The sequence below is a fragment of the Budorcas taxicolor genome, chromosome 5 (assembly GCF_023091745.1).
Source record: "Budorcas taxicolor isolate Tak-1 chromosome 5, Takin1.1, whole genome shotgun sequence".
In the NCBI taxonomy this organism is placed as follows: Eukaryota; Metazoa; Chordata; class Mammalia; order Artiodactyla; family Bovidae; genus Budorcas; species Budorcas taxicolor.
Window position 1 is genome coordinate 160,725,959 of NC_068914.1, and position 19,201 is coordinate 160,745,159.

Below are 19,201 nucleotides of genomic sequence, written 5' to 3' on the forward strand. Positions count from 1 at the left end.
TCTCACGCAGGGTGGGGGCTGTCGCTGGCCTCACGTTCTGGTTTTGAGCCCCTGAAGCTTGACTTTGTGATAATGCATCATCAGGGTCGAGCGCCTTTTGTCAGCTGTCCAGTTGCTGCAGAGATGTACTGTGGGTGAGCGGCTCAGTGGGAACTGAGGGTTTTTTTTTCTTTCTTTCTTCAGATACGTACAAAATTCACAAATCTGATTTATAGCTAATGGAGTTTGTGCTCCCCAAGCAGAAGGCTCGAAGGCGGAGCCCTGTTGGTGGGCAGTGCCTATCTTCCAGGCCCCCGGGCCCTCCAGCCCCGGTGCGCACACAGGCGGTCAGGCTGGGGCTGCGTCGTCCAGGGCACGGGGGCCAGTTGCGTCCAGCTCCTTCTGTCTTGCCAGACAGTTCGTTTAGCTCGCTGGAGCTAGACCAGTTACTGTAGTGAGAGCGAAGTAAGCGAGAGGCGGCCGTTCAGGGTCGGTTTGGGGGTTGAGATGTGCTCTGTTGGGACTACCTGTCGGTCCGGTGGTGCAGACCTGGCCCTCCAAGGTGGGGGCGAGGGTGCGGTCCCTGGCCAGGGAGCTGCTCTCCCACAAGCCTGGTGCGGGGTGGTGGCGTCCAGCGGCAGAGACGGCCAGAACGTGCCTGTGTCTGTCGGCCCCACTCCTGCCTCTGGAGCCTTCTCCCTGGCTGGGCCCCCCACTTGCCGCCCCATGTGCCCCCGCCTTCTGTTACACTGGGACATTTGTCCCGACTAGGAAATCAATATTGACAGATGGTTATGACCTATGTTTAACTTTTCCTAACGGCCGTTTTCTGGTCCAGGACCCGTCCTGCTCACCAATCGGTATTTAGTCATTGTGTCCCCTTGAGCTCCTCCTGGCTGTGACGTTCTCTCAGGTCTCCCTGGTTTTAATGACCTCAGCAGCTTGAGTACTTGCCAGGTTATTCTGTAGAATGTCCCTGGATTTGGGTTTGCCTGATGTTCTTGTCATCAGATGGGCTGTGGGTTTGGGAGGAAGAACAGGGGAGCACGATGCCTTGTCATCGCTTCAGGTGCACATGGCGGCCGCCTGGCCCAGGCGCGCCCGTCCCCCCGCTGGCGTGGCCCGGGTGCATCCTTCCCCGCGGTCTCCTGGCCCAGGTGTGTCCATCTCCTCTGCAGAGTTCCTCTTTTTCCGTCTCCTTTCGATATGGTCCTCTTTGTTTGCTTTTGTTTTAACAGATTTTCTTTTTTTAAATTTTACTCTTTGGCTGCACTGAATTTTCATTGCTGTGCATGAGCTTCTGTGGTTGCAGTGAGCTGTGGCTACTCTCTAGTTGTGATGCCTGGACTCCTCACTGTGCTGCGTCTCTTTGCAGAGCATGGGCTCTGGGCTCACGGGCTCAATATTGTGGCTCTCAAGCTCTGGGCTCACGGGCTCAGTGTCGAGGCTCCCAGGCTCTGGGCTTACGGGCTCACTGTCGAGGTCTCAGCTGTGGGCTCATGGGCGCAGCGTCGAGGTCTCAGCTCTGGGCTCACGGGCGCAGTGTCGAGGTGCACAGGCTTACCTGCCCCGTGATGTGTGGAATCTTCCCAGACCAGCGACGGGACCCGTGTTCCCTGCATTGGCAGGCAGATTCTTAACCACTGGACCACAGGGAAGCCCCGTCCTGTCTTCTTTGGAAGGAGGTCACAATGTGCCCAGAATTTAAGGGGTGGCAATTACGCCCGCCCTTCTTGAAGGCAGATCTCTACATAAATTAATTAGGATTCTTCTGCGTGAGAGATCTGTCTGCTTTTCCCACTTGTTAATTCATTCAGTCATCTACGTTGGTGTGGCTCTGGGGATATTCACTTCACATCTTGGGTCACAGTCCAGTAACACTAGATTACCTTTTGTTCTAAATGTTCCAGCTCTGGCCATTGGGTGCTGTTTTAGTTGGCGCCTGGGTCCCTCTGACATACCCCGATCTCTGTGTGTGTGTGTGTGTGTGTGTGTGTGTGTGTGTGTGTGTGTCACCTGGGTCCCTCTGACATACCCCGACCTGTGTGTGTGTGTGTGTGTGTGTGTGTGTGTGTGTGTGTGTGTGTGTGTGTATCCGTTTCTCCAGGGAGCCCAGTCCCTGTGATTGGAGAATGGTTTTATACATAGAAGCCAAGATCTTCATGACTGGTGTGCTCTGGTCAATTATCTTTTAAAGAAATTATAAACAAGGGAAAGTTCCTTTCGCGTTCGCCTTCCCGCACCGTGACCGGTCCCCCTCGTTCTCTGGTCGGTCTCTGTCTTTCCCCCTTGTAGCGTGTTCTTTCTGCCGGAGGAGCTGTCTTCGGCGTTTTTGGTAGGGTAGCTCCGTCTTGCGTTGGTCTCGAGAAGCGCTTGTTACGCCTTACGGCAGGGGTCTTCACCAAGTCTGGGAGTCTGGGCTGACAGCTCTTCTCCCAGCACTTCAGCAGCGTCATTGTGTCGCCTTTTGTCCTGCCTCGTTCCTACAGGAAGTCTGCTTCGGTTACTATTTTGGTTCCACTTCTTAGGATTCTGTGGAATCCCCTGGAAGCTAACCTGGCCCATCGTCCTAGTATGAAGTCAGTGGGCTTCCTCCTCGGTGCAGGCTTGCTGGCTCCCCCGCTCCAGCGGGACACTCACTGCCCGCCTCCCCGTCTGTTCGGGCCTGGGACAGGCTGGCCGTGCAGCCTTCAGCCGGCACCTCAGGCACCCCTTCGGTGCCTTTGTGTGGGGTGTCACTCCGGGGCTTTCCAGCCTTCACCTTATCAGGGAAGGCCACCACTGACACAGATCTCTCCATAGCTGGCTGACTACCGTGGTCATAGAGGTGTGCGGGGAGAACAGGTGCGAGTGAGCGCGCTCCATGGACAGCAGACCCCGGGCGTGCGGTGGGTCCCCAGCCTTGCTGAGCACCGTCCCTGCACCCGTGAGAGCAGGGCCCTGTGCAGACGGGTGATGTGCCGTCATACGCAGCCTGGCGCTGCCTTGCTGATGGGAGGACCCCAGAGTCCCGCCTGTCCTTCTCGCCGCCCCTCAGTGTCCCGCCCCCTGAGGCACAGCTGCGTCCCCTCTCTGCGTCCGCTGCAGCAAGCTGGGCGCCCAGGGCCGGAGCTTAGGGCCCCGAGCTGGTGTCGGAGGAGGGGCCAGAGCTCACAGCAGCCGGACACAGCCAGGCAGTCATGTCTGCATTCAACTGCTGGTTGGGACCAGGTGAAATGGGTCATCTGCCCATTAGGGATCTAGTCGAAAATAATGCCAGGCAATTACATACAGTGATTTCTTAACATCTTTGGCCTAAATCAGCAAAACGCTGCAGAATGCTATATCCGACTGAAATGAAAACGGCAGTGAAGGATAAGCAGACGCTGCTGGAATATCCCGGGGAGGGGGTTTTACCTCTTCAGCCCCGGGGACGATGGGGTTACCCGTGTAGTGTTCTATTGAACCACAAAATGTTATTTATAACCTGTGTCAGGAGCAATTAAACTGATTGATGATTAAGAAAGTTTAATAGTTGAATAATAAGATGCAGTTCTTGACAGCTATTTTTTCTCATTTTGGAAGCATATTTTATGAGTCTAATAACAGCGTGAAGGATGGGCCTCAGAGTATGTTGTGGTGTGATTATATGGTGGTGATAGAGTATTCACTCCAGTGTTACATGGTATGTTACTTATAAAAAATTAAAATACCAATTACAGTTTTTTGATTTATTATTGAAGCAGTTGGTTAATTTTGAGTCACCCCACGCAGGGTTAATTAGTACATATTGATATATTTGATTAAAAATACACTAATGTTGAATTGGATAAGAAAGGCCAAGCAAAATAAATTATTCTCTAGCCACCCCAGAACAGTACCCTGATTTTAGTTATCTTTTATCCTTACATGAAAAGGTGGCCTCAGGTTGACTGAAAATGTTCACTTTGTTCAGAGGTGCCGTGAGCAGTCCATGCCCGCAGAAGTGGTGTTTATGTTCCCACAACAACCTCTTCTCTGCTCCTCCGTGCCTCTCCTTGCTTGTGGGGTTTTTGTGACAGTGTTTATCTTTGTGAACCATTTCTTATGTCTGTGAATAGCAAACATACAGTTAAAAAGATTCTTTCTGGAAATCAGGAGGAATGTTGCAACATGCTACCACAAATGAATAACACACTGAAAGAAAACAAAACCCGAAGTCTAGCATCACTGTAATGAAAATGCAAATCAAACCAATAATGCGGTTCTATTTTTGTCTATCAAATTAGCCACGATTAGAGAAGATAATGCTCAGTGCTTTTGAGGTGAGATGAGATTGACACCCCGTAATCTCTTGAGTCCCGAAAGGCTCGGGCGCCTCCTTGTCTGGAGGAGGTGGGAGAAGGCACGAAGACAGGGCTGGGGGTTCGTTGTCGAGGCCTTTGTCCTTGCAGAGGCGCCAGACAAACCCACACGTCCAGCCGTAGAGGATGCATAAGCCAGCGGTGGTGCGCAATTTCCATGCTTTTCCAGTACGCGAAAATGACCAGAGTATACGCAGAAGTAGAGGGACCTCGACCTTCACACTCACTCTCAATTCTGGTTTATTAAAAAACGTGCGTATGTAGGAGCGTTACGGGCCAAATTGCGATGCAGTGAACTAGACCACGATGTCAGCTGGAGCTACGTCGTGCGTTTCCGGGCACTTTTCTTTATATACATTCTGTGTCCCTCAGAATACACACCGTTATTTTCAAGAGTCGTGTGTCATAATGAAGGTGCTGTTAGCAAGACCACTTCCCTGGCATAGCCAGACAGAAGACCCTCTCTTGGGTCAGCATGCCACCCTTCAGTTGGTGGGGTTGCCCTAGGTGTCTGATGTCTGGTCCAGCCCTAAGGTGGTGAGGCTGGGCAGGCAGGTGGGAGCTGCCCTCCACGTCTAGGCGAATGTTGTGTTGGCGAGGCCGTGTGTGCCCCTGGGGCGGGGAGAGTGGAGGCCTCTGGGCTCTGGCAGGAGCGTCTCCTCTCACTCACATGTGAGGGCTCCCGTGGGAAGGCGTCACCGTTCTCCAGGACCTCAGATTTAGGTCCTCTCTGCCGCTGGCGAGGAGCAGGAGCGGCCCGGGTTAGGTTCTAAAGGACGAGGGCGAGTCAGGCAGGCGGTGGAGGGAGGTGCAGAGGCGGGCACCCAGCGCAGGGCAGGCTGCGGGCGGGCGGGGAGGTCCGGCCGGGTGCTTGGTGGAGGCCCTGCGCCGGAGTCCACAGGGGCCTGGAGTCAGGCTGGGCCCTTTGTCTTCATCAAGCTGTCGCCCAGTCTCCACACGGGGCCTGGGGCCTGGGGGCTGGTGGAAACGCCCCCCTCCACCTGGGCCCCGACAGTGCAGACCAGCAACGGTCAGCAGGTGGAGCTGAGCAGCACCATGAACACAGATCCGCCAGGGCTGGGAGTGAGCTCTGCAGGGATCCAGCCCCCGAGGGACTGTCCAACGGGAGGATGCACCCTGGAGAGGGTGAGGGACGGGAGCTTTGCCAGGCCTGCACCCCCTCCCTGACCCGCTGTTGCCTGGAGACGAGCCTGCTCCCCAGCCCCCACCAGCCCTGAACAGTGCCCAGGGTTAGATGGGGCCCTGGAGGGGGATGGGTGGCGGGCGGGATAGCCAGGCCCCCGATTGTGGCAGACCCCCCCCAGTACCCTGCACGTCTCCTGCCTTTGTCCAGGCTGGGGGCAGTGTCCTCAGCGGCAGCGGCTGCCCCTGGAGGCGGGTGACAGCACCGTGGTGGCGGGGCTCCCAGCCTGGGGGCCCCTTCGTGTACCTGCTCTCCAGAGAGCCGGCGGCCTCCTGGGGGCCTGTCGGCCCAGAGGCATCCATGCCCGGCCCGGGTCCTGGTGCTCCTTGTGGCTGGCACCTGGCAGCTAGCTGTCCTGTTCCCAGGGCTGTGCCAGCCCTGTCCCCTGAGCCCTTCTCAGCACTCCCCTCCTTCTGAGGGCCCCTGCAGCCTGCACTGTGACCCCGCTCACCCCTGGGCGCTTGGTCCTGTCTTTCCGTGGGGGCAGGACCAGGGGCTGTCTGTGGCCGGGTGGAGGACCCCCACCACCTTGGGTGCCATTCTTGTTGGAGAGCCATCCCTTTTGGACACTTTGAGCTGTTGAGACGTGTTCTTTCAGAATCCCTCCTCCACCGCCCAGCCCCCATCCGCAGGGCCCCTGGCGAGGGTGAGGACCAGCTCCGCGTGGGAAGCTAGGACCTCCCCACCCCCAAGTCTGCCAGGCATTTCTCTCTCTGGGTTCCGGGGATGGCAGCAGTCTTGGCTGCTCCTCAAGAGTGATGTCCCATCTTTGCTTTGTCCGAGGACATACTGACCTTGGGGGAGTTTCTGGAAACAAGGCCCTCATTCCTGGCTGCAGCCTGTGGTTCGAGGCTGGGATGCAGCTCCCTGGGCATCCGAGCTCGTTAACCGCGTGCCTCCTCTTAACCACACTTATCCTCACCTGAGCTCGTGGGCGGTGGCACGTTAACTACACCCTGACCGGCCTCGTGTGCGAGGCGCAGGGGAGCCCCTGTTTAGAAATCTGTTTTCTTGGCATCTTTTTGATCCTGGGCTCGAGGACCCTCAAGCCAGCCTACAGTGAGCAGGCCCCGTGGTCAGTACCAGGCACACACATCTGAAGACAAGAGAATGGCTGGTCTTCAGCTAAGAGAACATATTTCCTCAAAGCACAGAACAGACACCCTTGCCCAGGACTCCGGGCATGGAGAGTTCAGTGGTGCTCGTGGGGAACGACCACGGAACGATCAGGCTGCTGAGGCTTTGCTCTGACAAACCCTCCTCCTTTCATTTTCTCTGCAAATACTGTTGGTTGGTTGGTGTTGGGTCTTCTCTGTTCCAGGCAGCTTTAGCTTTGCATTGAGTCTCTTAACTACCCTTGAGTAAACACATTCATGACACCAACACATTAAAATAGTCTAACTTTTCAAAAACAAGTGAAGAATTTCAGATAAACGTAGGAAATGGAGGTAAAGTGTCATCTAAGTGTTTCTGAAGTTTTGCTCCCGTGCTCAGCTGGCAAAGAATCAGCCTGCAGTGCAGGAGACCCGGGTTCAATCCCTGGGTTGGGAAGATCCCCTGGAGAAGGAAATGGCAACCCACTCCAGTATTCTTGCTTGGAGAATCCCGTGGACTGAGGAGCCTGGTGGGCTGCAGTCCACGGGGTCGCAAAGAGCTGGACACGATTGACTGACTATCACTTCACTTCCAGTTGGGTGATGGCTGTGGATTCACACTTGGGTTCCACCACGGCCAGCACACAAGGTCACCAGCGCCTGTAGATTGTAATGCGTTTCTGTGTGACTTTATATCCGTGGAACATTGAGCTTTTCAAGTGGCTCGGACGTTTTTAGGCCCACCCTCAGCACTTACGGGAGCAGCCTGGCTCTGGGTGGCGTGTTCTGTGTTCGTGAGACCAACCGAGAGGCTGCGACAGATTGCAGTCACAGTGACCGTGTAGCTCCTGTTTTCTGCGTGGCTCACAATGTACCGGGCCCGCACCCCTAATTTTGCGTTTTGTAATCCCAGCACAAACACGGCAGAGGAGCGGCTCCATCGTTTCTTCAGGCAGCTGTGTTGATAGAGGCTGGAGAGAAGGTCAGTGCAGCCCCTCCTTCAGTGACCTCTCACCCGCCTCCCCGGACATGGGGGCCCAGGCCTTGGTCAGCGGCCTCGCCCCGCCGCCGGTGGACAGGCTGAATCCTCATGAAGCCCAGGCACTGGAGGGAGAGCAGACCCCGTGCTGCGCCCTCCTGGTTACAGAGGGGCCCCCGTGCGGGCACAGGCCGCCAGCCTGCCGGTCTGGGGAGCGTTTGTGTGTCTGTGTGTATGTGCATTTTGACAGGTTCATCTGGGGTGTTGTGATTTGGGTTCCTTAGTTTCTATGTTTCCTCGGGGCAACTGGGATTCCGCAGGTGTGGTGAGCTGGGCCAGTTGGTTCCTGTCCGGTCTGCTGGGAGGCCTGACCTCTGCCCCTGAGGGCTGTGCTTAGCAGGAGACCAGGGGTCTGAAATCCCAACCTGGAGAGCCCTGGGGGTGAGCACCCACCTCCGCCCCACGCCTCAGGGCTGCGCTGATAACTCAGTGAGTCTGAAATGGGCTTAAGGAGCGGCCGCGAAAACGCGAAACCTCACCAGAATGTAAAACGGTGCAAATTAAACCTCATTTTACTGAGCTGTTTGAGCCTTCCCAGAGGTGGAAAGAAAGAGTCGCTGATGAGAGATGGTGGGGCCACAGTCTCGGGCGTCCTGGCTATGGTGTCAATTCCAAATGCTCCTTCAAAATATTTTAGTAAGATTTGTCAGGAGCCCTGAAAACGTACTTACTCTTCACCTGCCAGTTTCATCTGAGATGCTTGTCGTAAGCAAACGATTCTCAACGTGGATTAGACCCCTTGTGCAAGGAAGATGTCCACAGATGTGTTCCTGATAGTGGAGAAGTCTTCAGATGACGTTGCAGCCCAGGGCAGTGAGGTGGTTACGGAGCTGGCAGAGCACCAGGCCCGGCCTGTTAACCAGCATCCTGAAAGATGGCTTCAAAGGGCATGTGATAGAGTGGAAAACCCTCACCACCAAGGCCAGCTTTCAGGAGGATGCACGTTTATAATGCAACCATCGCCACAGAAAAAGCTGAGAGAAAACTCCACGTAGAAAAAACGGGTGAACTGGAATGCTGGAATAGTCAGTGGCCTGTTTGCATTTGAGGTGACAGCTAATTTGTGGCTAACTCGCCCTTTATTTAAAGGTGTGAGTTCGTCAGCTTTTCTTCTGTGACTGGGGAGTGAAGTGATGGGGGCGGGATTGTGTCCCTTGAGGACCCGTGTCTGCGTCGGCTTCTCCTCTTGGCCTCCAGGCGCACAGGGCGATGGCTGCGTGGTGGCTCGGGTGACTGCTGACGACGTTGACCATTCCCCTGTCCCAGGCTCTGCCCTGGACAGGCCGTGAGGCCCTTGGGCTGGTCTGGGGGCCCAGCGAGGATGTCCCTGCGCCCTCGTCCTCAGCCTGGGCGTGGGCTCAGAGCAGGCATGGAGCCAGGCGTCCAGCCCCTCAGTCCACCTGAGGGCTCTTGGGAGAAGCTTCAGTTGCCCCTGCCCTCCCTGTGCTCTGGTCTCGGGCCCGCCAGGAGTTGGTGTGCTTCTGTAGGGTGTGGACGGTCCACCTGGGACGCGGGAGCTGCGGGCCGAGGGTGGGACACGGCATGGACGGTCCACCTGGGACGCGGGAGCTGCAGGCCGAGTGTGGGACACGGCATGGACGGTCCACCTGGGACGCGGGAGCTGCAGGCCGAGTGTGGGACACGGCATGGACGGTCCACCTGGGACGCGGGAGCTGCGGGCCGAAGGTGGGACACGGCATGGACAGTCCACCTGGGACGCGAGAGCTGCGGGCCCAGTGTGGGACGTGGCATGGACAGTCCAGCTGGGACGTGGGAGCTGCGGGCCGAGTGTGGGACGTGGCGTGGATGGTCCAGCTGGGACGCGGGAGCTGTGACCCACGGGTGGGACACGCCTTTCTGTGGTGTGGGGGGCTCCCCGCCACCCCATCAGTGGCCACAGTCGTTCTGTGCCTGCCGTGCAGGAAGGCGGGGCCACCACCTGCAGCACCCTTCTGCCTCTGAATGCTTCTACAGGCGGGGATGGAGAACAAGTGTGCTGCTTGCAAGATAAACTGTCACGAATTAGAAGAGGTTCACCTGTGGGACTTGCCTGCAGTCAGGCCTTCTGAGGACCTTCTCGACATCCAGAGGCTGACTCCCCTCCCAGACTGCGGGGACCCGAAGCATTTGCTGGGCTGTGAGCCGGGAGGCCTCCTGACCAGCAGGGAGGGAAGGGCCCCATATTTTAAAGGAGGCCCAAGGGCTCTTGTCGAGGGAAAATTTCCTCCTGTGGACAGATTGGAGAGCCACACAATGGATTAGATTATTTTTAACAGAAGTATGTTTTAAACGATGTGGAAAGGAGGCCATTCAGCTTTGGTGTTCAGTGGCTCAGTCGTGTCTGACTCATTGCGACCCCGTGGACTGCAGTGCTCCGGGCTTCCCTGTCCTTCACCATCTCCCGGAGTTTGCTCAGACTCATGCCTGTCAGGTGGGGCTGCTGGCTCTTCTAATGGCCTCCATCCCCCAGCAGCCAAGGTGCTCACAGTGCGACTTCCTGGAGAGCACGTCTGGGCTCTCGCTGTGGCCTCAGTAGTCGTGTGGAACAGCACCGGGTTCATCCTGACCTGGGCTCGAGCTGCCCTGCCTGTTCTCATGGAGTTGGGATGTCGGGGCCTGGGCGGGGAAGCCCAGCTCCTCCGGCAGAGCCCAGCGAGGCGGGACCGAACCGCGGGCCCCGCTCAGCCCTGCCTCCTGCCTGGGCGCTGCAGAGCTCCGTGGGCGCTCGTGGCCTCTGACCCACTGTGTCCGAGCCTGTGCGTCCTTCCCTGAGCAGACCTTCTGTACCGTGTGTGCTCGGCGTGGGTCCCGAGTCTGTTTCTCTTCACCTGTACCCGTGGTGGGCACTTTAAACTTTGAGGTGTTGCCGTTTTATGTTGATTAAATTGGTTATGTTTGTTTGAATTTATTGATAGCTGGCGCTGCTGATCGTTTCCTTATGTTTGACTTTTTGGTAAGTATCCTTTTCAGGGGTTGTCCTCATTTTCACCGGGCTTGCTCTGTATTTTGCTGGGAAACAGTTCTTCGTAGCTGGTTGGATGTCACTCCTTGGCCTGTACCGTGTTGCAGATGTTTATCCAGTTTGTTTTACTTTCTCAGTTTTTCTCTTACGACCATTTTATATGTGACTGTGGTGATCTAGACCGGGTTTCCCTTTTGTGCTGGGCTTTTCCCTGGGAGGGTCTTTCTCTGAGCTGAGAAGTCAGAATCCCAGCGTCACGCTGGGGGAAGCGCCTCTACATGCCCCTCTGGGGGTGACTTTCTGCCCCAGTGCCGCACCCCAAGCTTTCTCCAGCCCCTCTGAGTGCGGTCCGCCCAGACCCTCGGGAACAAGGAGGGTCTCCAGTTGGTCAGCTTTTTCTTTCCATCTGGCTGCGTTAGTGATGATTTGAGTGAGCGAGCATTTTGCTGATGGATTTAAAGACCCGTCTATCCTTTGAGGAATTATTTTTGACTTAATTGGATAAAAGGAGTAAATCAATTGAGTGGATTGATTTATGATCAGTTTGCCTTTATCAGATGATCGTGACTCCAGAAACCTCATTCTCTATTTAAATGACTGCTGTCCGCCTCCTGAAGGACGAGCGTGTCTACAGAATCTGCTTCGAGATGCGCGGTCAGAAAGGTCTTAACCCGAAGTCCTCCACCCCTTTCCTCATTAGAGTAATGAGGGGCTTGAGCCCTTTAATGCAGTGAGGAGGTGTGGGAGGTTTCGTCCTGTGGGCCTGACGAGTGGTCCAAGCACTGGTGCGTCCCAGATGAACGGCGTGGGTTTCATGATCTTTGTGAGCCCCAGGAAGGCCCTGTGTGCCACGCTTCTGATTCTTGAGCGAGGGAGAGGGTGGGAGCCGAAGAGGGCCTGCTCTCCTGGGAGAGGTGGGCCCTGGGGAGCTGTTTTCCTGGTGTGCCCGTGATTCTCAAAGGCAAGGTCAGCACCTGCTGCAGTCTTTCAGGGTGCCTCCGGGTCAGAGGAGCATGGCCTTCTGTTCAGAGAGCCCTGGGCTTCTGTGGGAAGGAGGCCGTTGGAGCAGGTTGCACGTGACCTCACTTGGAAGAACGCTTTCTTCGGTGTGAGTGGATCCTCCTTCACTGACTTGTTTGCACTGCCATTCATGGAGGCAGGTTACTGCTCGTTGTTCCGTCTCTGAGTCGTGCCCGACTCTTTGTGCCTCCGTGGTCTGCAGCGTGCCAGGCCTCCCTGTCCATCGCCAACTCCCGGAGCTTGCTCAGACTCTTGTCCATTGGGTCGGCGATGCCATCCAACATCTCGTCCTCTGTCGTCCCCTCTCCTCCTGCCCTCAATCTTTCCCAGAATCAGGGTCTCTTCCAATGAGTTGGCTCTTTGCATCATGTGGCTAAAGTGTTGAAGCTTAAGTTCAGCGATAAGTTGGATATTTCTTTTGGCCAGAGACTTCGGGTAAAATCTTTTTTCGCTCTTCACAGAGCGTGCTGGTGTAATATGCACCGTGCTCTGGGCCGAGTTGTTGGTGGAGCGCCTCCTCCTTCCTGGGCCGTGGGTCTCTGGCAGCAGGCCATCAGGCACTTGGCAGGGGGTTTGGGGGTGTCTGCTGTGTGTGAGTGGAGGGGCTGGGGACACGGAGAGCGAGGTGGGCACGGCCCTGCTCTCGGAGCTCTTGCAGCAGTGAGGGGACACACAGGTGCAGCCGTGGGGAGGGACGCAGCTGGTGACGCGTGCTGTGGAGATGTAGCCGGGCAGTGCCGCGACCCGGCCTGCCGTCCTCTGCAGGAGGTGGCAGTGTCTGGCATCTCACGGCGTGGAGCTGGCGTGTTCCCTGGCAGTGACCTCACTGGTGGGCGCTGTCGTGGAGCCTAGACGCTCAGGCGGCGGTGGCGGCTCACAGGCTCTGGTTGGGAGCGTCTCTTCTGCCCACAGCACTGTCCTCCACCAGATCCCTGCTTCCCTGCCCCATGCCCGCTGACTCCAGGGCACTGATGTCTCCACGGCCCCCCTTCCCACTAAGGGAGGCCAGCTCAGGGCCGGGTGCCCTGGAGCCTCAGGACCTCTAGCCCGGCCTGGTCGTGTGGGCGTCTGCACAGCTGCTGGGCTCTGCCACCAGGCCCTCCCTGATGTGGCCTTCTCTCCCATCCCCCTGTGCCCTGCCCGTCGTCCTCCCAGGCCCGGGTCAGATGCCACGTTGCCCCCACCTGCATCCCCCCCGAGGGCCCTCCGTCTCCTCTGAACCGGCGGTGTCTGAGCCCCATCCCCGCTCACTCTGCACGCGGCAGTTTCTTTGTTCGCAGACACGGCGGTGTGCAGCGCACCCCCCCAGAGATGAATCAGGTCAATGAAGAAGATCGATAAACAGACAATGAATGAACCGGGGAGTCAGTGAATGAGCGTGTGCCTGGTCCCCGCTTCCTCCGGGCTCTGCAGGTGGTTCTGTTTCATCTTTACCTTTTTCCCATCCCCACATTTTCTTGCACAAACAAGTGCTCAATACGAGTTAAGAGAATCAATCAGTGTCTCAACCAATGGCAATTCCTTTACCAAAACCTCTACTCACAGCATTATGGGGAAAAAAAATCAAAGAGCCCATCAAGCCAAAAGAATGCTGTGAGATTAAACGTTGTGCTTTTTGTCAAAACGGCATTATAAAAGCAAGAGTCACCAAGGATACCGAAGTTTCCCTTCACGCTTGACCTCGGCGCCCACACCAACCTTGTCCTTCTCCCAAGTGTCCCAGAGGCCTTGCCCCTGGGGTCAGATACCGCGTTTTTCCAGGAAGAGACCTGCAGCTGCCCACCGCCCGCCCCCGCCGTGTCCTGTCCCCCAGAGCCGTGCCTTCTGCCAGGGCTGCAGCTCCGCGAGGCTGGAGACCCGTGACGGGGGTGTGCAGGGGCGCGAGGGGATGGGAACGGAGCCCCGCTGGTGGTGAGAGGCGGATCCTTGCCATCAGGGTCCCTGTCAGGGCCAGGAGGTGGATCGTCCGACGTGGCCGAATGGTGTCGGCCTGCCTGACCCTGAGGGAGCTCGTCACCCTCGTTTTGTCCTTGACCCGTGGTCCTCGTCTGCCCACGGCCGAGGGCTCTGGGTCTTCAACTCTGTCGCAGAATTGGAAGCTCTTGACGGCCTGGGGGCTGTAACCCTGAGCTGCTTTTATATTACTTAGGCTAGAATTAAACATTCCTACTGCTCAGCCAGTCTGATCATCACGTTCATCATTTGTGCCGGGCCAAGGAGTTTTCGTGAATTTATGGTCTTGAGACGCCTCTCTCGCCAAAGCAGGACTTTTCCCCTACATTGGAGCCCAAACCTATGTAATTAAGTGCTGGAGTCTCCATCACCAGAGTGTCAGCGTTTCAAATTTAAATCTCCCAGGTCAAGGGATGCGGAAGATTAGACCGCAGAGTGGCTCCAGCTTGCTGATAGAGAAGGGCGTGTTTCTGATCGCCAGTTAAGCTCCCGATTAGGTGAAGAGGCTCATCGCAGGCAGGGCTCAAGCGCGGTGGGTGATGGACGTGGTCATAACGGCCCCGTTGCCCCCTTAGCTGCCCTCGCTGGTCCCCAGCAGGCCCGGCTCTCCTCCTGAAGCTTGTGGTGCGGGAGGCCGCCCTCTAGCCTGCGTGGGTGGTCCGCGTCCTTGGATCCGCGAGCGTCCTGGCGGTGTTTACCTGTGAGCTGTCTCCCCTTTCTGGTTGGCAGGCCACCCTGTTGCGTTTACCTCGTGCGGAAGCCCACTGTGAGCCTCCTGGTCCCCATCCCCATGAGTGAGGCTCCAGCCTGTGTCCCCAGCCTTGCTGGGGTCTCCTGGGGGCAGAGGGAGGCGTGGGGGTTCCCGCCCAGGAGACCGCAGCTTAGGGAGCTTGTGCAGGGACTGGCCGTCTTTCCATCCGATGGAGGAGAGGAGGGGGGCTGCGATGGAGGAGAGGAGGGGGGCTGCTGGTCTTCTGCAGGAAGCCCTGCCTCTCCCGAGTTGTCGCTGTGCCAGGAGGCTAGCGACCAGGGCTCTTCCCTCTTGTCCGCGTGGGGTCAGAGGCCCTGGCCCCCTCACCTGGCCCAGCGTGGCCACGATGCCCAGCAGACGAGCCCCAACTCCGGCTCTGCTCTGCCCGGCGCCTTCCCTGCCCGCGGGCCCCGCGTCTGCTGGGTGGAGTGTTCTCCCTGGTGGGCGTCTTCCCGTGAAACGGACCCCGGCACAGAGGACACGCCATGGAAACGCAGGAAAAACCCTCTGTCCGCCTGTGCGTCCGTCTGTCTGTCGGTGGTGGCGGCTGTCGTGACGGCCTCCTCGTCATGGTTTCCCAGGACTTCGAGCTCCTCACCCTGCCTTTTCTTTTCCCACTCACCTTTTCTTTCTTCTGGACACGGAAATGTGCACGGGAGAATCCTGCTCTTTATTTACCCAAGACGGATTTTTGGGTGTGTCAAAGCAGCCCTTATATCCCTGTGTGGTTTTCTCCGTACAAGGCCCCGTCTCTTCCGTTTCTCTAACTGTTTCCTGTGTCTGGCAGAGGATGGCTGGTGCCCCCGCTCTGAAAGCCAGCGGATCCCCTCACCCTAATCCTTCTGACCCCCAAACACCCCGGAAGCCTCTCACGATTTTCAAGGGCAGGACCACCACCGTGGGGAACTTTCGCTCCAGGGCTGTTTGTCTGTGGGAAAGGCAGACTTTTAGTTAGACTCTCCCAGTGGCTTAAAAACAGCATCCCCGCCCCGCCGCTAAATAAGTGCACTGCGAAAGCAGATGCTGTCTTCTTTCCCTGCACCTTTCTGTGGAAAACAGCGGTCGGTTCCTGCCCCCCCAGTCACGCGCGGGGCCTCCCGGGTTCTCTGCGGCACCGTCTAAGCCGTGTTCTTGTGTCATGTCTGACCTGCAGTTCTGGAGTTTTCCGTATGAGTGGAGCTGTTGATAAAGATGGGGGTTGTTTTTCAAATTGCTTTTTAAACAATCAGACGGCCAGACAGCATTTTCAAAAATTTATGCAAACCCGCCCCAAAGCTTTTCTGTGGTCTCAGGTGGCTAGCGAGACTGTTTTTATTACGTGTCTGTCTTCCCCGTTGTGCGCCTCTGTGTTCGCTGTGGTCGCCTCGGGCCTGCGGGCCTTCCGCCCGGGACCGTGGCATCAGCGCCTTTGGCGCCTCCCTGGCGTTGGCCGGTGCACTTGCCCCCGGCACTCTGAGGGCTCCGTGGGGCTGGAGATCTTTCCCCAGCTTGGTGTCCCCGGGATACAGGCCTGGCCCCGAAGCGAGGTGTGCGGACAAGCTGGGGAGGAGGGCTGGGTGCAGCCTCGAGACCGCCTTGCTCACGCCGGCGTTAATGTCCATTTGTGATTAGAAGATAAAAGTAAGACGTGGAGTCTAGTCCGGGTTTTGATGAACCGTTTGGTTCACATTCTGTCATTTTAAGCAGCGTGTTCGTCACAAACGCCGTTTTGCAGAGTCCACCGTGGCCCTGGGTGTCCCGGCTCCCAGGGTGGTGGGAGGGGTCAGCCCTGCCTGGAGCTGGGCCGGCTGTGTGGGGTCCCCCTCCACCCTCGGGGCCCCGAGCCCCTCACTCCCCTCGCCTGCAGCGTCTTCACAGGCTGGGTCAGGATGTCCACACGGCCCAGGGCGGCACCGGGAGCCGCTGCTCGGACACGCCTGCTGCCGTGCAGCTGTGCAGGCCTCACACCCGCCCGCACCGGTCGGGTGTCTGCCCTCCTGTCCCTGTGAGTTCATCGGCTCTGCCCTCTGGGTCCTGCCTCTTCCCCTGAACCTGGGCCGGTGGCCAGGACGCCTCCCCTCCGTGTCCCGTCTCCTTGGCCTCGGCCTCTCTGCCGACACCGAGTCCCGCTGGCCTGAGGCGCAGACCCCTTGCCCCCCTGCCCCACCTCCCCGCGGACTGTAAGGGCAGCGGGCAGGCTCCGGGGGCAGGTGTGCACCCTGGGGTCAGGGAGCCTGGCCCCGAGAGCTGGCGCCCGCCCCGTGGCGTGAGCGCGCCTCTGTCAGGCAGGGCCTTGCTGCGCCTGCTCTTCTGTCGGTGCCCGGTCCAGCCGCACCCCCTGGTACCGCCAGTGCCCCCTGTGCCCCCCGCCAGGGCAGCTGCCGTGGTTTCTGCTCTGTCCCTCGACTCCGACTGCAGTCCCAGCCCCGGGGCTTCTGGAAGGTTCTGCGCTGTTCCCAGGGCTCTGCCGTGCCGGGGGCACCTTCTCTGGCAGAGGGGTATTTATCTCATTCTGGCAGCAGGGGTCATTCCGATTCTCTCGACCTGCGGAAGACAGAGTGGCGTGGGGGCTGTCTGAGTTAAATGCCAGTACTTCGTTACGTCAGAGAGGAACAAATGGCCTGTCGCCGGGAGTGACGCCTGGCAGAGGCCGCCGACATTTCCTGGGATCAAATGATACGCCCGCTGAACAGACCAAGAACATTCGCTGAGGCGCCCACCTGCCTCCCACAGGTGCCCGCTCCTGGCCGTCCTGGCCTGGGTGCCCCCACCTCCTCTGTGACCTGGAGAGGGCTGAGGCCCTGTAGCTCAGTGGTCTGGAGACCCTTGAAAGCGAGGACGTGGAGGAAAGACACTCCCAAGGAGCCCTCGGGCTCTTGTAGACCCTGTGCCCTGAGACTGGACAGTGGTCGGCTCTGCTCTGGTTCAGGGGACGCCAAGTTGATCCTGCCCAAGTCGTTTTCCCAGCAAGGAAGTCTGTGCCCCAAAGAGGGCACTTCCACTCCTGTCTGTGATCTCAGTCTTGAAGCAGGAAGGGCGTCATGCTGGGCACAACCCGGTGCCTGCGACTCGGACAGCGCAGTGCAGGAAGCCCTGAGGGGAACGTGGCTTCCCGCCTGTCAACCAGCGGAGAAGAGGCCATGCGTGGAGCCAGGCAGGCTCTGTCCCCGGGGTGCTCGGTGCCCGTGGGCACATGGGCCTCCCAGACAGAGTTCCGAGGGCAGGTGCTTGGCCGGGCCGGCCTGGGGGCAGAGTGAGGCCTGCAGCCTCCGGGGGGCAGGTTCATGGGCACCTTGGGCTGGGAGGGAGCCCAGAGCCGGCCTCAAAGCACGCTTCACCCTAGTCCCGCGTCGGAGGGGAGGGTGGGCCGCGTGAGTCTGCCCGCTGGGGCCTGGCTGTGAACAGACAGCCCCCCACGTCTGCTGTTTTCCATTTCTGAAGTTGTTTCCCCCTTTAATCCGCCAGCTCCTTGGGGGCGTTGGTTCCTCCTCATCTCTGCGCCCAAGGGTCTGGAGTGTAGGGGCGTGGGGAGTGCCCACCAAGGAGGGGTGATAAACAGGGCGTGGCCCATGCGTGCAGTGGGAGGTCGTTCTGCCATAGAAAGAGGGAAGACTGTCACTCCCGGAAGCCTCGTGTGCAGTGAGGACCACCAGACAGGACAGGCCGCGTGGCCTGTGTCCACTGGCCTGAGATGGCCACACAGGCACGTCCGTGGGGCAGACGGGACGCTGCCTGGGGCCCCTGGGGCTGGGAGGGGCTGCTGCTGGGCTCAGGCTGTGTTTGGGGGGTGATGAGAACATTCTGAAGTTAGTTAGTGGCGACGCTACCTAAGCCCATGAAGGTCCTAAGACCCCCTGAATTGTACACTCTAATTGAATTATATCTCAATAAAAGAACGCTTCAGACCAAACCGACAAAGACCTGTTGAGTGCGTGAGGGAGCAGATGAAGGAAGGGCTGAGAGCTGCTTTCCTTCGCACAGAAGGACACACGTGCTCCCAGGGGGCTGCAGGGACTTGGAGCCAGAGGTGCTGTGTGGCGTACACGGCCGTGAGGCTGTGCCTGGAGGGGTGTGCGCGTGTTGGGGCCGTGGCAGCCTGTCTGGGCTCCTGAGGGCCCAGCCAGTCGGCTCTCCTGTGGGCTGCCGGCCTGGAAACGCCCGCCCTGGTTTTACTTTCTTCCTTCTGCTGTGAACAGAGAACAGAGCGGGAGGCCTCTCACGCGGGGGAGTCCGGCCGGGTCAGGTGCGAGGCGTGCCTGAGTGCAGAGGCCTGGCCAAGGCGTGGGGACAGACATGGGTCCACGCTGTGACCCCCCCTCATTTCCAGGCTGGCTTGTTGCTTCTCTGCACCCCATCTTCCCAGGGATGCGACAGAGTGCCTGGCATATATAATAATCACTCAGTACACGTTAGCAGTTGCCATTATTATATTTACTGTCATTTTTATCCACTTAAAGCTTTCTAAGTATATTCCAGGCTGAAATGTTTCTTTTCTTAAAGGACATTTTCATTGCAAGGATGCCATGCATATTTGCAAAATACAACCAAAGTATATAAAATTTTAGAAATAGGAGACACAATTTTTTAAACATTTATGAGTGTTATGCTGGATGGTGGCAATTTTTCTAAGGATCTAAAATCAATTTCTTCAGATGTCTGATAAGCCATTCCAATGAGGTATCTGTTTTGCATTTTGAAACTTTAAAGTTATGTTTTCTCATTAGATTTTTGTACTCAAAGGAAGAAACTACTTAGAGCGCCATTGCCTGTTCTTCTTTTCAAACACATCTGTGTTTTTGCTGTCTTGGTGTCTGCTCACAGCGTAGCAGTATGTGGTTTTGGAAAGTCTCACCTTGGAAGCAGGTTTTTAAAGGGCTTATTACTAAGTGAATTTGTGA

General features: G+C 57.5%; 1 protein-coding gene across 1 annotated transcript in view; it reads left to right on the plus strand.

Annotated features, from left to right (window-relative positions):
• TBC1D22A (TBC1 domain family member 22A) overlaps window positions 1–19,201 on the plus strand; it is a 269,633-nt gene that overhangs the window by 148,526 nt on the left and 101,906 nt on the right. The gene's annotated exons all lie outside the window — the stretch shown is intronic.